Below are 15,767 nucleotides of genomic sequence, written 5' to 3' on the forward strand. Positions count from 1 at the left end.
CTGTGTACTGAGTTATGGGACTAAACACTGGGTCACTAACTACTTTAATCATGGTTAAAGAATGCAGCGTAAAAAGACAAGGACAAACGAAGAAGAGGACAGGACTGGGCCAGCGCCAGTCCTTTCCACTTCTTCATTTGTCCTTGTCTTTTTGCGCTGCGTTCTTTAACCATGACCACTGACCAACAAGCTCAAACAGCCACTTTAGTTCATAAACTGTTTTGCCTCGCTCGAGCGCCGTTGTAGCAATTGAGACTCCATTTTCTCTTGGCACCCTCATTGGTCGAGTTGATGGCCGACTGGTATGACAGCATCCTCTCCTTGAACTTCAAAATAGGTGCAGTAGGGAATGGCCTCTACTAAAGTGTTCCATTCCTCAATGGCAGAGCCGATTACACTCTACACACAAATAGGCCTATGTGGGAGTAAGAAGGAAGTCAGCTGTCCTCTACCGCACTCCCTTTGACAGAAGGGTGAGTGCTAAAGGATAACTTTACTCCCTTTTAACTCCTTTTTTGTTTAGAGTGTAGGAAGTTGGCGCGGATAGGCTGGCCGTAGCAGTCGTTGCAGGCGCAGAGTCGGTAAACGTTGGGAGAGGCCTTCGATCTGCAGTGGGCCTAAGCAGTCTCTTGATGACGATGGTTGATCATAGGCGTATGGGCGGCTAAATATTTCTAAATGCTCTTTTCCACAGGGCTAATGGGTTGCGCCTGCCTTATATCAGGTCGGGGATGGATCGAATCCTGAGAGGCGTCTGGAAAGCCGCGTGCTATGAGGACGGGTTGTATCCGCGGGTGAAACTGAAGAATAATGCCCGGAGGTGTGTTTGAGAATGCCTTTGAAAACACGCTGAAGGCTTTCTTACTGGTACCGTCTTTGTCAGAAGTAACCATGCTGCATGGTTTGCTTTTAGCTTCGATAGTGGAGCCCTTGTGGCTTTCCTGAAGATCAAAAGGTGCTGGTAGGTAAGAAGACCCCCAGTCCTTACCTTTTAACGACCGTATCAGCTTCAGGGAAGCTGTAAGGGCTCCACTGTGCGTGCTAGAAGCAAACCATACAGCCTGGTTACTTCTGACAAAGGCCTTACATGTTGGTGATTTCAACGAAAAATCAGTCTATTAGTAAATGTAATAAGTCCTGCTGCTAGTCTGACGTGCGCCAGTGCACATGTCAAACTTGTTAGCAATGATGATACGAGTGCGGAGAGAGTAGGTGGTAAGAAAAACGAAATTGTCAGCCGCGGACGACCACGCGACCTACTCTTTCTATGGCATCATGTTTAACGTGCATCTCGGCGTTGATATCAACCGCCAGTCGCCTAGTTTTTTTTTTCGGAATTATGGTAACTTATTTATTTATTTACAAAATACTGCGGACACTGAGTCCAAGCAGGGTGGGCGAACAAGTCAATCAAACCACAAAAAACGCAACACTTTAAAAAAGAACAACGCAATATAGCAATAATTGGTTAAAATTCATGGGACAATGGTTTAATTAGCTGATTCCAATCTGTTATTTCGAGTGGAAAGAACGAAAACTAAGTTTCTATTCTAGCGAATATAGGGGTTAGAGAACTGGGATGGTGTTGACGAATTTGCCGGGTTGGTGCTGGCGTTAAGTATGATGATGGATCCAAACAAAGTTTGTTATGTAGTAAGAGAGAAATAAATTCTAACCTAAACTTTCTTCTCCGATGTTCAAGTAGTTCAATTTTATTAATCTCCATTAAAGTGGTTGGGGAGTCAGTCCTTGCATATTTATTAAAAATAAACCTGACAGCTCTTCTCTGTACTCTTTCCAGATTTTTTACGTTAGATTTAGTACACTTGCGTAAGTTTCGTAGTCTTCCTGCCTGCAAATTTCGGCCCGGGAGACCGTCCAGTCCTCTGGTAAATATTGAACCAAAGGTTTAAAGGAGACAGAGTTGAAGCCCAAAAATTATTTTTGCAGATATGTTAGAAATCGGGATCAGTCATACACGAGAATAATTCTTTAGTTAAATTATACTTAATAGTCCTGTATTTGAAGAAATGGTTTTTTAGACCGAGAGCAGAGGAGATTGGCTTCATAGAAAACGCGAGATTAATAACGGGTGGATGAGAAGCCTCTGTCTCCTTACCAAAAAAGTTTTAGACAGTCTATAAGACTGTCTTAGACTTCTGTCTATAAATCATATAGACCGTCTATAGGCAAATCCTAGAGAACAGCCTATATGCATTACAAATGCCATAGACAGTCTATAGACCATCTATAGATTTATGGCCATACACTTTTAATAGACTTGTCTACAGACTATGAATAGACAAAAATCAATATCTATAGGAAACCAATAGAGTCAATAAGAAGTCTATAGACTGTCTATAGATCATTTTTATAAGGGTCGGATGACCGAGCTTTCAACAAGAGGACATTGGTCAGTGGATCGAGGCTTCCCGGTCGCCTGCTGTCGATCTTGCGTTCTCTGAGTGATGCTAAAGAAAGCCTAATAACTGGAAAACCGGACCTACAGGGCACGGCACCATCACTGAACACGATCGTGCAAATTCTTTTCTGATGTGGTTTCACATGCCAGTGCTTGATATTTTCGCCGGGGAGCACTTCAACAACTATTCTGTCTTCTAATGACAACATGTCAGGAGAGTTTCCCGTATTTTCGAAGTGGTGGAATGGGGATCTTTGCTTCCGGCGACAGGCATAGCCGGTTAAGCTGAAGGCGGCGTAGGGACCGTGCTTATGACGTTTCATTTCGTGCCACTCCATTGGTCACTGCTCCCGGTGACGTGGGCTCTGAGGGATGACGTCAGAGGGTTCCTTGTACACGCACAAGCTACTTTAATACACACGCCCCGCGCAATGCTGCACTGGCGGAGCGGTACCGGCTAAGAGAGGAGACGGTGTCGCGTTCTGAAGCACGACGAGAATTTATGACGTCAGTTCCGCTTCCGAAAAAACAGCTATGTGATGGTTACTCGATCAGTTGGCCCAGAATGGTCCATGTGGCTCGTCCAGACTAAAGGATTCGAAGGGAAAAGAATGGCGGGCGAGTATGGAACGGGTGCCTCTGATTGGTCGTTTGCTTTCCTACCTTTTCTAGCTTTCGTCATGAATGACGTCATGTGCACGTAAATCGTTACAATATGCAACACCGTGTGCTGTTTCTCACATGCCTTGGCCCGCGTATGAGCAGGTCTCTACTATGAGGTCGTATTTAAAGCGCTGTCAAAGAAGCTGCCTCTTTGCAATGGGCACCGGGAGCGCGAAAGGAAATATACTCACTGGGCGGCTCTGGCGCCAAAGTTGCAGCCTCCGTAGTAGCCTCCGTAGCTGCCGGGTCTTTTTTTCGGCCCCCTCCTCCGCCGCCTCCTCCGCCGCCCCCTCCGCCGCCACCTCCGCCGCCTCCGCCCCCTCCGCCCCCTCCGGAGCTGTCCTCGTCCGGGTTAACTTCGTCACCTGCGCCGTAAAACTCCAAATTTAGGTCATGGCTCGCTGGAACAAGCGTATGCAGCAAGATGTACAACTTTAATTTTTGGACAAACAAATTCGCTGTTTCGCGCTATAGACACGCCTTTTTTGCGAACTGTGTTGACTGCGACCTATGCACGCCAATGTAGAACCTTCTGGCTTGCGTTTCGGAGCATGCGCAGGCTCTTTTAATGTGAGGGCATTACACGGCTATGTCGCGTCATCAAAACTTGTCCGCACTGTTGTGTCGTGCAGTACAGATAAATGCGCAAAGCTTTCATTGTGCTAGATATTGCGTGAGAGATTGCTGTGGGAAAAATTTGGTTGATGAGTTGTAATTAGTTAATTAAAGCGAAAATTACACTGGGAGGTCAAAAGAGCCACGGACGTCAATATAGGACATGGACGTCAGAATAGCCACGGAGGTCGATATAGTATGTGGACGTTTTGCTTTCGCATTGCTCCAATGCGAGTCGCCGCAGTGATCTCATTTTTTTTGTTTCCAATTTTGCAGGTGCCAAAGCATACGGGCTTTTTTAATGTCGTCGCAATTTAGAGTAAAAAAAGACGCCGAATACCCGAAGTATTTATTGGTAAGCATTGCATTATTCCTTTATTGCTTTCGACTTCTGACGAGCTCTTCGTTCAGCTGCCGTCAGGCGATCCTCCAAGGTCACCACTTGCAAAGTGTGCGCTGCAAGAACACGGCTAGTCGTCTACAAGGACTGCGCCGTCTGCTTCTATTCACTTGATAATAACTTCGCAAATGTTATACAAGCAGCAACCTAATGTTATCATCTTTTTGTTGCGAAAGCAACACTACTGGAGCCCAGCTCGACTCGTATGCTCGTGGCGGTGCGGCTACAAGACGACCTGAGTCGCCGTTGCCTAGCAACCGCTTCAGCTGCGCTCCAACAGATGGCGCCGCACCGCTGGCCCCTGTCGCCTACAAACCCAGAGGGCACCAACCTCGCACAGGCGCTGGGTTTCACAGTTCATGACGGCGTCGTGCCGGCCCGGGAGCCGGCACGAGCTAAATCAAACGCTTTACCACAAGCTAACACCACGAGCGTATTGGCAAAAATGGCACGTACGATCTTGTGCCGTTACCTAGCAACGCGACTTACTACCCGAGCCTAAACGAGTTACTCGGGTAAGCTCGGGTAGTAACTCAGGTAAGCTCGGGTAAGTTCGGACAAGCGTCATGCCATCTGCGCGAGAGGATGCTGGGGAAGAGCAATATGGGTGGTAAAATCCAGACGGGTGGCTGGGATAGAAAAAGCCACCTGCCAGTGCAGTGGTGCATCGCTTAACCGCTGCGCCACTGCTCTAGTAGTAGTATATGAGGACTCGCCGCCATCTATGAATATTAGGTAGGAATTACCAATTAAGCATACATGGCATTAACCCACTAACGATATCATGCCACGCCCCTAAGGCGGAGTTTAAGTGCCTCCTCTAATTGAAGAATGAACACCTGCTTTCGCAGGTCTACTCGGTTTAACTACGTTAAGCCCCTATCAATTTTTCCTTAGCCACTGACGGCCGTTACAAGACTAATTCCGAGTTTTCTGGCCGGGTTTAGTGAAATGCTACTGTACACAAGCGCAAAGACTCTGATTGCTTGTTTTCTAACTTCAACGGAGCAGCGTACAAGACCAAGAAAACATCCCAGTAAATACACTGCACTCAGTACGATTGCCAAGATGTGTGTACAGGGTGTTTCACCCGACTATAAACAATTTCTAAAAATGAGGTTTTGAGCTAGAGGAGCTCTTTTCCAGCATAACATTGTCAGCGATCTAGTATGTCAGAATACAGCTAAAACACGCGCTAACTAGGAGGTTGGTTAACTAATACTTAATAGCTAACTTTTAACCATTGCTCTTAGGCTCCTTAATTATTAGGAAGCGTGTAGTCTCCCACAATTAATATTCATGTCAGTTTATAAAATACTGAAAACGCAGTTACCCTCGGCACTGTGGCCCAACAGATTTTGGCTATTTTCACTTGTTACACGCACTGGAAGAGTTGCTTTGCCTGCAGGCTTCTCGAAACCGCATGTATTTTGGCGCGATGTAGCCAAAACTTGTCGGGAAACAGCGCCGAGGGTAACCGCGTTTTCGAAATTAAAAAAACTGATATGGATATTAATTACGATGGGGTACACGTATACATTAACAATGAAAGAGCATAAGATTAAAAATTAGAGTGAAGTATTCAATATTAGTTAACAAGCCTGCTAGCTAGCACGTCCTGGCAGCGCGCGCACACCAGCCGCGTGCTCTGACGTCACTCCGCGCATGCGCACAACTGACGAGGAGGGCGGCGTCTGCTCTTCCGTCGGCGCAGCGGCGAGCACACCAGCTGCGGGCTATGACGTCAATCCGCGCATGCGTGCAGCTGGTGCCACGGCTCAGCGCGCGGCCACGCTGACCTCGCGAAGCGGCTGGCGTAGTGTAGCTATCGCTACTAAAGAATGTTTTATATTTATGTAAAGTCTAAGGTGAAACGCCCTGTATACCGTATGAATGTTTTATTATAATTGCTTTTAGAAGTCGGCGTTGCCTGCAAATATGGGGTGACCATGTCGTCCCGTGTTCTTGAAAGGTACGCAACTATGGTTTGCGGGACTCTACGAGGTGGTGTAGCCCTAAAGTTCCCCTCATCAGCATCTCCTTCTCTCGTCAAGTTCTTTCTCAGTGTCGATATGGTTCTGTACAGCCCGGTCGACATCGATGGAAAATTCATTGAAACTTAACACGCTAAAGCTATTCACTGAATAAGTTTTCATAATTGGTTCTATAAAAAAAATTAAGAATTTGAGCAAGTGACATTCTGAAGCGAAAATAAAAAAACGCGTTTACGTTTTGTAACTCGGAGCCACATCTGGATTTAAGCTTTCAAAATTAACAGAGCGTGTATATGGGCAAGAAACAAAGATATTGCTCAAGCATTTTGAATATGATGTATTTTATAAGGATGGTTGGACATATATCCCCATCAATGCATATACTACGATGAACACAGCACGAGAGAGGTATACCCAAATTTTTCTCAGCAGGATGCCGCCTGCTCCTCATATAACCTGCGTCTTCTGAAAGTGAACCCACTGAGCGCACAATATATACTGACAATGGGCCATAAGCAGTGACACGCTTTCGCATCTTTATTTATAACCCAGAAGGCCTCTGTAAGGCATTGCAGTGGGGGGAGGGGGGGGGGGGAAGAGAGTTTTAACAGATTCACGCATAAACCTTTGCACAGAATATTTGCTTCTTTAGTACAATCTCCGGCCTTGCCCATTTCCCGATTACTTCAATGCCTCACGTACGCTGTTTGCTACTTCCAAATACCGCTAATATTTGTGCAAAGCGCATTTCCTTCATAACCAGAAAACGTTGACGACGAAGGCGCAAGTTACGAGCACAGTGTTGCAGCCACAATCTCGCCACAATAGTCGACCTACTGTTGCATTATCTAGTTAGAAGCTCCCCTTTCTCCGTGCTGCACACGGCGCGGTCAACGCAGGGCTGCCTTTGGTTCCCGGACATCAGAATGTACCGTGCTCTAGGACTGGGTCTTCCGATGCTGGTCAATGCCCTTTGCCCTGGAGCTGCTGTTTCCAATTTGGTCACGTGATTCGCGAAGTGGTTCTTACCGCTGGCGGCTCCCAGAGTACTGAAGACGACAGCTCCGACTATAGCCAAGCACAACAGAAGGGCGATAACACCAAGCATCGATCCCTTGCCGCCGCCGCCACCCCTGCACGATGAATGAATGAATGAATGAATGAATGAATGAATGAATGAATGAATGAATGAATGAATGAATGAATGAACGAATGAATGAATGAATGAATGAATGAACTTTATTTCGCACTTGAAACGGGATGAATCGCAGACGAAAAGCTACAACTATGTTGATTGAAAATGTTTGTGACCCAGACCAGAGGCAAAATAAATAATAAGGTGCAATATAGGGCAACAGTCTAGCAAGAGAACAGCAGTTCGCAATTGGTGGCGGCGTGCTGGAAGCAGTAGGGGATTATGTCTGTTTAGTGCAGGTAGTGACCGCTGATCTGGATCATGAGAGGGAAATAACTAGAAGAACAAAGAGAGTTCAGCTTAAGTTAAGGACAACGCAGCGAGCTATGGAAAGAAAAAAATGATAGGTGTAACGTTAAGAGATCGGAAGCGGGCGGAGGTGGTAAGGAGGGAACGAACGCGGGTTAATGACATCCTAGTCGATATCAAGAGGAAGAGATGGGCTGGGCAGGGCATGTAATACGAAAGCAAGATAACTGCTGGTCCTTAAGGATAACTGAGTGGATTCCAAGAGAAGGCAAGCGTAGCAGTGGGCGGCAGAAAGTCAGATGGGCGGACGAGAATAAGAAGTTCGCGGGGACACGGTGGCCGCAGCTGCTACAATAAAACTTGGGTTGGGCCTAGTTGGTACATGATGTTGTGAAGGTGAAGGTTGCGCAACCAAGGGACGGAACACGACGGAACCAAGGAGAAGGAACACGACGAACGGTTGTTTCGCACCTTGGAACGCCTGGCCGAAAACGGTGTGACCCTAAACAAAGAAAAGTGTCAGTTCAGTGTAAAAGAGCTTTGTTTTCTTGGGTGCCGCGTGAGCCAAGATGGCATACGCCCGGATCCAGCGAAGGTTCGCGCAATTGCAGATCTAAAGCTGCCATCGAACGTTGCAGAAATGCGCAGGTTTTTAGGTCTTGCTAATCATTGTTCACGATTCATTCCAGACTTGGCTGAGCGAACGACGTCTTTGCGTCAACTGCTGCAAAAGAACACTGAGTGGGTCTGGGCAGTGCCTCAGCAGATAGCTTTTGATAGCGTGAAGAGTGCTATCTGCTCAGATAAGTGTATGGCTAAGTTTGATGCACAACGTCCAACGATTTTTTGTGCAGTTGCTTCGTCGTACGGCGTAGGAGCAGTTTTACTGCAAGTACAACCGAATAAAGAAAAGCGGCCAGTTGTTTTCGTCTCAAGGTCATTGACACCAACTGAGATGCGCTATGCGCAAATTGAAAAGGAGACTTTAGCTATAACATGGGCCGCGGAACGTCTCTAAAGCTATGTGCGTGGACTGCACATTACTGTAGAAACAGACCACAAACCGTTGGTTACTTTGCTAGGAAAGACTCCACTTGACCTGGTTCCGCCTCGCATTCAAAGGTTCAGAATGCGGCTAATGCGGTTCAGATTTGAGGTGCAGTATGTCCCGGGCAAAAATCTCGAAATAGCTGACGCACTCTCCAGAGCACCAGTGGCAGGCCAAAAGAAGAAGAACTTTCTTTCGGTCCAAGAAGTCGACTGTTACGTTGCCGGCGTGTTATCTGAGCTGAGCGAGTCGCAGCACTTCGGGCTAGTAGCCGAAGAACAGGCGAAGGACGAGACTTGTCGTACGTTGTGCCGCTACGTCCGTGAGGGGTGGCCTAGTCTACATTCGTTATCGGCCGTTTTGAGGCCCTATTGGCAGGATCGCGTCGTTCTGAGCATATGTAAAGGTGTCCTCATGCACGGCACTCGCATTGTGCCACACTGCCTTAGAAGCAGAATGTTAAAACTGCTTCATGAGGGCCACCAGGGTGTTGTAAGGTGTAGAGCAAGGGCAAGGGAATCCGTGTGGTGGCCAGGTTTAAGCGCTCAGCTTGCGGTATTCATTGCCTACTGCCGCACGTGTTCCCAATTTCGCTTCCAGCCGTGCGAGCCAATGATCCCGACTGAGACACCTTTTCGGCCATGGCAAAGGGTTGCCGCTGATATCTGCCATGTGAGAGGCTGTAACTACTTGGTCATAGTTGATTACTTATCTCGATTTCCAGAATTGTGTCCGGTGACCTCTCTTAACAGCACAGAAGTTTTTTTATCATCTCAAGAAGGTGTTTTCTACCCACGGTATACCGGAAACGCTGGTAATCGATAACGGTGCTGAATTTGTCAGCCAGGAGTTCAGCCAGTTCGCGAACTATTACGGATTCAAACGTGTGACGTGTAGCCCTAGGTATCCGCAGGCAAATGGGGAGGCAGAAAGAATGGTAAAAACTGTGAAAGAGCTGTTGCTAAAATCTGGTGACCTACATCTGGCTTTGTTAGCATACAGGGACACGCCGGGACCCCTACGAAAAACGCCAGCAGAGCTACTCATGGCGCGGCGCCTTCGCACTACTTTGCCTCTCCACCCAAAGAAGCTGGCACCCAGGACCCCCAATCTGAAAGAAGCACGGGAAAAAGACGCAGCTTTCAGGGAGACTCAGCGGCAAAATTATGATCGCCGGCATGCTGCCCGACATATGTTACCGTTGGTGCCAGGTGATTCTGTTTGGGTCAAGGACTACAGGCGGGAAGGTGTGGTGCTTCAGCGCGCAAAGCGGCCACGCTCGTATATTGTGGTTTTGGAGAGCGGGGGCCAGATTGAACGAAACCGGCGAGCGCTAATCAAGCAGGCGCCAAACAGTCTCGGATTCCATGGACGGGGAGTATGAATTTCTGTCTAGCCTAGACGGTACAGAGGAGAGCGGAAACTCTGTTTCTATTGCACAAACTGTCCCAGACGGTCCCGAGGAGAACGGAACGGAAGCTCTCCCAAGTGATCCGTTGCAGCCGCCGCCAGAAACCTCTTCGCCTGCGGTACAGGGTGAACATGTCACACGCTTTGGTCGAATAGTAAGAAAGCCGGAACGGTACGGTGTTTGTGAATGACACTCATGGAACCATTGAATCGTTGTTGTATTTTGTTTTGCATGTTGCTGCTTTAGTTTTCTCAAAGGGAAAGGGAAGATGTGGCGTTATCGATCCTCGTGTGATAGTATCTATCGTAGCAAGTGCACGTGTACTCTTGTGATGCTCGGCGCATGCGTGACGTACTCAGTGTCTGTATATATACTTGTCAGGTTGCAATAAACGAGGCTTTTTCCTTTGGGCGTGGGCCTGGGGGCCACACACTAGTCTTCATCGATGTGTCGATGGCGCTTGTGTGTGTCTTTGTGTCTTTCTTTGTGGTTCGTCCCTTGGTTGCGCAACCTTCACCTTCACAACAGCAGCTGCTAAAGGACACAGTTAATTGGAGAGACATAGGATAGGCCTTTGCCCTGCAGTGGGCTTAGTCAGGCTGATGACGATGATAATGATGATACAGGGCAGCTCGCAAAGAGAACAAATTACAGGGCCATAAATATATTTAGAAAGAAAACAAAACAAAACCTTGGAGAAAACGAACAGCAGTTGAGTATCATCAAACACCAAGAGTAGTCAAACACTTGAATATACTCGGTTCTACAAAGAAACTGTAACATTAATGTAACTTTAATGAGATTAATACGGTCATCTGGCGTGCGTATCGTTCATTGAAAGCAGTCGGCGTGTAGAAAGGCGCGAAGCATTCAAGGGGAGGCATTTGCTTATAGCGCCTATTAACCCATCGTCTTAATAAAGACCAAGGTATTGCAAATAGCTACTAAAATCTTCCTACACTCTGAACCGAAACGGGAAACAAAGCCAAAACTAGAAACAAATGCGTAACTTGATCCACTTTACCAACGGTTGCCCTTGCGATGACTGGCTGGTGGTCACTTTGTTTTAGTATCGGAGGAAGCGATTGTTGACCTTTCCAGGAGTATTTGTGGTAACGCACTTAAACCGCTACCGCTAGTTGCGCTGCCTATTTTAGAGCTGTCTGAAGTGGAACGAGTTTCAAGCAGAGGTAAACGCTAGCTACACAATTGAGTTTTCTTCCCGTGTGCGAAGATTGTATGGTCCGTACGTTAAAATAAGCTCATGCAAGAACCAATTCCTAGACTCTCGAAGACCACAGACGCGAAGATAACCCGACATATAAAAAGCGTGTCTGTAAGAGCCGCAGCTTCCTGCTCCCTTGTCCAGATGAACCGCTGGCTAGCAGATGAAGATGAAATTTTTCGCCTTCAGCATGCTCTTCCAGCCTGTCGAATAAATGGCAACTATGGTCGTACCGTGAGTGCCTCATGATGACGTCACGGCCCACATGATTTGAGCTCACCGTATCACAGGCTGAGGTTCCATTAATCGAAAACGCCTGCTCCCAAAATGCTCCTTGGCAAAGGCTTCACTGTCAAACTAGTGCGCAAGGGAATATTCAATTGCAACAAACTAGAGCGTCGCCATGAACGCCGCATAATACCTTCTTACAATTCACTGTCACTGCAATAAGCTTAAAGCAGCTCTCACCCTCTTTACTCTCATATAGGCGTATTCGTGTTTAGTTTACTCTATTTGTCACTGCAAAGGGAGTGCGCTTAAAGCAGCTCTCTCCCTCTTTACTCCCCTATAGGCCTATTCGTGTTTAGTTTACTCTGTCACTGCAAAGGGAGTGCGCTTAAAGCATCTCTTAACCTCTTTACTCCCCAATAGGTGTGTTCGTGTTTAGTTTGCTCTATTTGTCACTGCAAAGAGAGTGCGCTTAAAGCAGCTCTCTCCCTCTTTACTCCCCTATAGGCCTATTCGTGTTTAGTTTACTCTGTCACTGCAAAGGGAGTGCCCTTAAAGCATCTCTTAACCTCTTTACTCCCAAATAGGTGTATTCGTGTTTAGTTTGCTCTATTTGTCACTGCAAAGACAGTGCGCTTAAAGCAGCTCTCTCCCTCTTTACTCCCCTATAGGCGTATTCGTGTTTAGTTTACTCTATTCGTCACTGCAATAGAGTAAACTAAACACGAGTGCGCCTCTAGGGGAGTAAAAAGGGAAAGAGCTGCTCTGAGCACACTCTCTTTTCATAAAAGGTAGTGGGATAGAAAACAGCCTACTCCCTTTTTACTCATTTCTGTTAAGAGTGTAGATCTGAGCGGCTACTGGTAATCAAGGAGCAAACAGCACGAGGCTTCACTGGCGTCAGAGTGGCTACTATCTCTGCCCTGTGCAAAGAGCGGAGATAGGAGGGCTGGGAGTGTCAGAAGAAAAAAAGTGGAACGATGATAAGAAAAGACGAGACGGGTGTCGTAGCCATTGTGATCCCTTCCCCGCTCCTATATCTGTGATAGGGATGATCCGTAAAATCGTAGTAATACTATATACCACCTTGTAGGATGACATCTACGGGTTGCCAGGTCTTGTTGATTACTATCGTTCTGGCAGCAGCGCGCATTGAATCCGAGGTGTCTTTACTGCAGATTTATTGCCTTCCCTTAGAATAAGGGAGAGACGGTGATAGTTACAACCTCCCAAACTCTGCTCCCTTCAACGACGAGGCCAAGCATTGCGCATGCGCAGAAATTTGACTTATGAAGGAAAAGAAAAACTATTTGCCATTTCATACACCTCGTGGTCACATTAAGGCACTTGAAGAAAAGGAAGAGGGAAAAAAAAACAGAGCATATTGTAAGGGGCAAAGCGTTGGGGACGGCAGCAAAAGGAAGGGATGGTCACACAAGGCTTGCTGCACTTTCTGTCAACTGCTGACGGCGTTTGTAGAGGAAGATGCCCTTTCGTGACGCATCAGGATCATTCCATACCCTTGACGTCAGTGGTTCATTATCTCAATGGCATCGTCGTCGTTGCGTAATGGTTACAGGCGCGCCCTTGTAGTTGGCCTGCTTTTCGCAGTGTCTCCAGGGTTCAGTAAAACTTACCCTGCATCAGCGGCTGAAATAAAACAATACCGTGAGATGAATGTAATAAAGAGAAATATATCTGGTTTCTAATAACGCTTCAGCTTCGTTAAGGGGCATAGTTAGAGAATCTAGATCCCATAGATTTTCGGTTCAAGCAGCCTAAGAATTGGTCGAGTAGAGAAAAAAAACGGCCCTCTCGTCTAGGCGTAAATGGCAGCTGAGCAGAGCAGTCTAACGTTTAATGGGATAAGAGTGGTTTAAACGACACTGATGTTATCTTTTACTCAGGGCGGGAGACGACGGCGCGAAATCCGCGCCGGAGATGGATGCGCGTGCGCCAGGAGTGCGTCTTGCCTTTGCTACAAAGACGAAGATGCAGTACTCACTGGATACTTGGCTTGATTCGATGCCTGAAAACGAAGACAGGAAAGACATTACTGTTCCGCGCATTATTAATGCGTGTCATCTACCAACGGGTGCACTGGACGGGCACTTTTAAGGCGAAAGCCTTTAATGACTCATACTGCCGTCCGTCAGTTAACAAAGCGTGTCATGTGCGTTTAACTCGGTAACTAAAAAGGATAGAAGAAAACCAATGGTTGCTTCAGATAGAGGGAAAAAATGAACCTGGAAGCTAAATTTGATGACTGGGGAGTAATTAGTTAATTAATTACAGGCAGAAATGTCGAAATTGCGTCGGTATAGCGTGGGCGTCGATTTAGCCACAAGAATGATGTGACGTCACATCCACCGGAAGTCGTCCCGGCATAATGAAATTTATCACAGAATGGACGGAAAAACGTCGGATTTGTGTCAAATTAGACGAAAAAAAGGGTAATTAAGCGTAATTTACACTTAAGATCTTCGAAAGATGTATAATTTGGGCATCGATATAGCCACGGGAACGGTGTGACGTCACATCCACCGGAAGTCGTCATGGCATAGTGTCCTCGGCTTTTGCCTCTCAACACTTTAGCTGCCAAAGTGTCCTCGTAATTTTTACCTTAATATATGCGACAATGTTTCTTTATGTTTCCCTCTCCATCCTTTTCTTTCGCAAGATCTTTCGGGGCACACACTGAAAGAATTTTGTGGTAGAGAACGTCAGCTAAGCCGCGCTCGCTCGCAGTCGCTTTCGATGGGACAAAGGAGACCGAATCCTGTGCTTAGACCACGGCGAAAATTGTGGAACAAATGCATCGTTCCGCATGTTTTGCCATTCGTGGATTTCGTAAGACGCGAACAGTGTTCATCCTTTTCGAATATTTTCCTGATCAACCGCAAACTCTAAGCGAGATTTAGTTATGTTTTGAGATATGAGTTGCTCGTGCCAGTATCTTTACTATTACTAGCAAGGGATGGAGATGACAGATGCGGCGTTGAGAGAAAATTTTAGAATTCGGGATGTCGCGAGATCCTAGCTGTATGATGCGTGAGGCAGAAGAGGACCCCGCGTTCTGCCACGACACATTGCAAGTATAGGGCCTGGATTACCTTAAGCTCTCAATGTGAAAAATGTCTCAAAGCAGTCTCGAAGCCGCGCTCGTATTGGTCGATACATCCGACGGTCATGGCCGGCCAACAGGACAGGTGTTTCGAGACTGTTTTCAGATTGAGAGCGTAACCTAATCTTGGCCTAGGACACCGATTAGGAGTGCATCGTCAGTGGTGCAGCCTATACCCAACAGTGATGCGCTCGTGGGGAAGAGGAGATACTCCGCTTTCATTTGAATTCAACGTTTCAGTTACATTGATTAAGAAGAAGACCAAAGGCCATGGCTCAAACCACAACGAACATTCCTATACAAAGCCAAATAATTTGACTTCAATAAAGCAACTATTTCTCCCGGAGTTAAATGACACCGAGAATTTTTGCTTTTCTAACGAAATATGACATAGCTTCACTAACTGAAGTTTTTCCAGGATGCGCTCGGTACTTTTTATACAGTTGGATGCGCAAGGTTTAGAGAATAAAGCGAAATTTTCAAGACAAAACGGAGATCACACATCGTTGTCGAGGCATGAGTTTCTCATTAAGATTCGAACTCCGCCAGATTTTAGCTGAGTACCTACACACACCCCTTTAAAAGCTCATGGAGAATACCTAAGTAATCTGCGATTCGCTGATGACATAGCCTTGTTAAATCAGTAGGAGATGAACTGCAAAACATCGTCAATGAGTTAGACAGGCAGTGTAGAACGTGAGTCTAAAACTTAAGTGCAGAAATCCGATGTAACGTTCAACAGCCTCGCAAGGGAACAGCAGTTCTCAATTGGTAGTGGGCTGCTGGAAGTGGTAAAGGGATACGTCTACTTAAGGCTGCAGTGACCGCTGATCCGGATCATGAGAGGGAAATAACTAGAAGAATGAGAATCGGATGGAGTACATATGGCAGTTTCTCTTAGATCATGAATGGCAGTTTACCAACATCCCTGAAGAGAAAATTATAAAACAGCTGTATCTTACCGGAATTAACCTATGGCGCACAAACGTGTAGGCTAACGAAAACGGTTCAGCTTAAGGAAAATGCAGCGAGCTATAGAAAGAAAAATGATAGGTGTAACGTTAAGAGACCAGAGACGGGTAGAGCGATTGAGGGAACAAACATGGCTTAATGACATCGTAGTCGAAATTAAGAGGAAGAAATGGGTTTGGGCAGGGCATGTAATGCGAAGGCAAGATAACCGCTGCTCCTTA

Source organism: Amblyomma mixtum, chromosome 1 (genome assembly GCF_055824585.1).
Source record: "Amblyomma mixtum isolate Tamu chromosome 1, ASM5582458v1, whole genome shotgun sequence".
NCBI lineage: Eukaryota > Metazoa > Arthropoda > Arachnida > Ixodida > Ixodidae > Amblyomma > Amblyomma mixtum.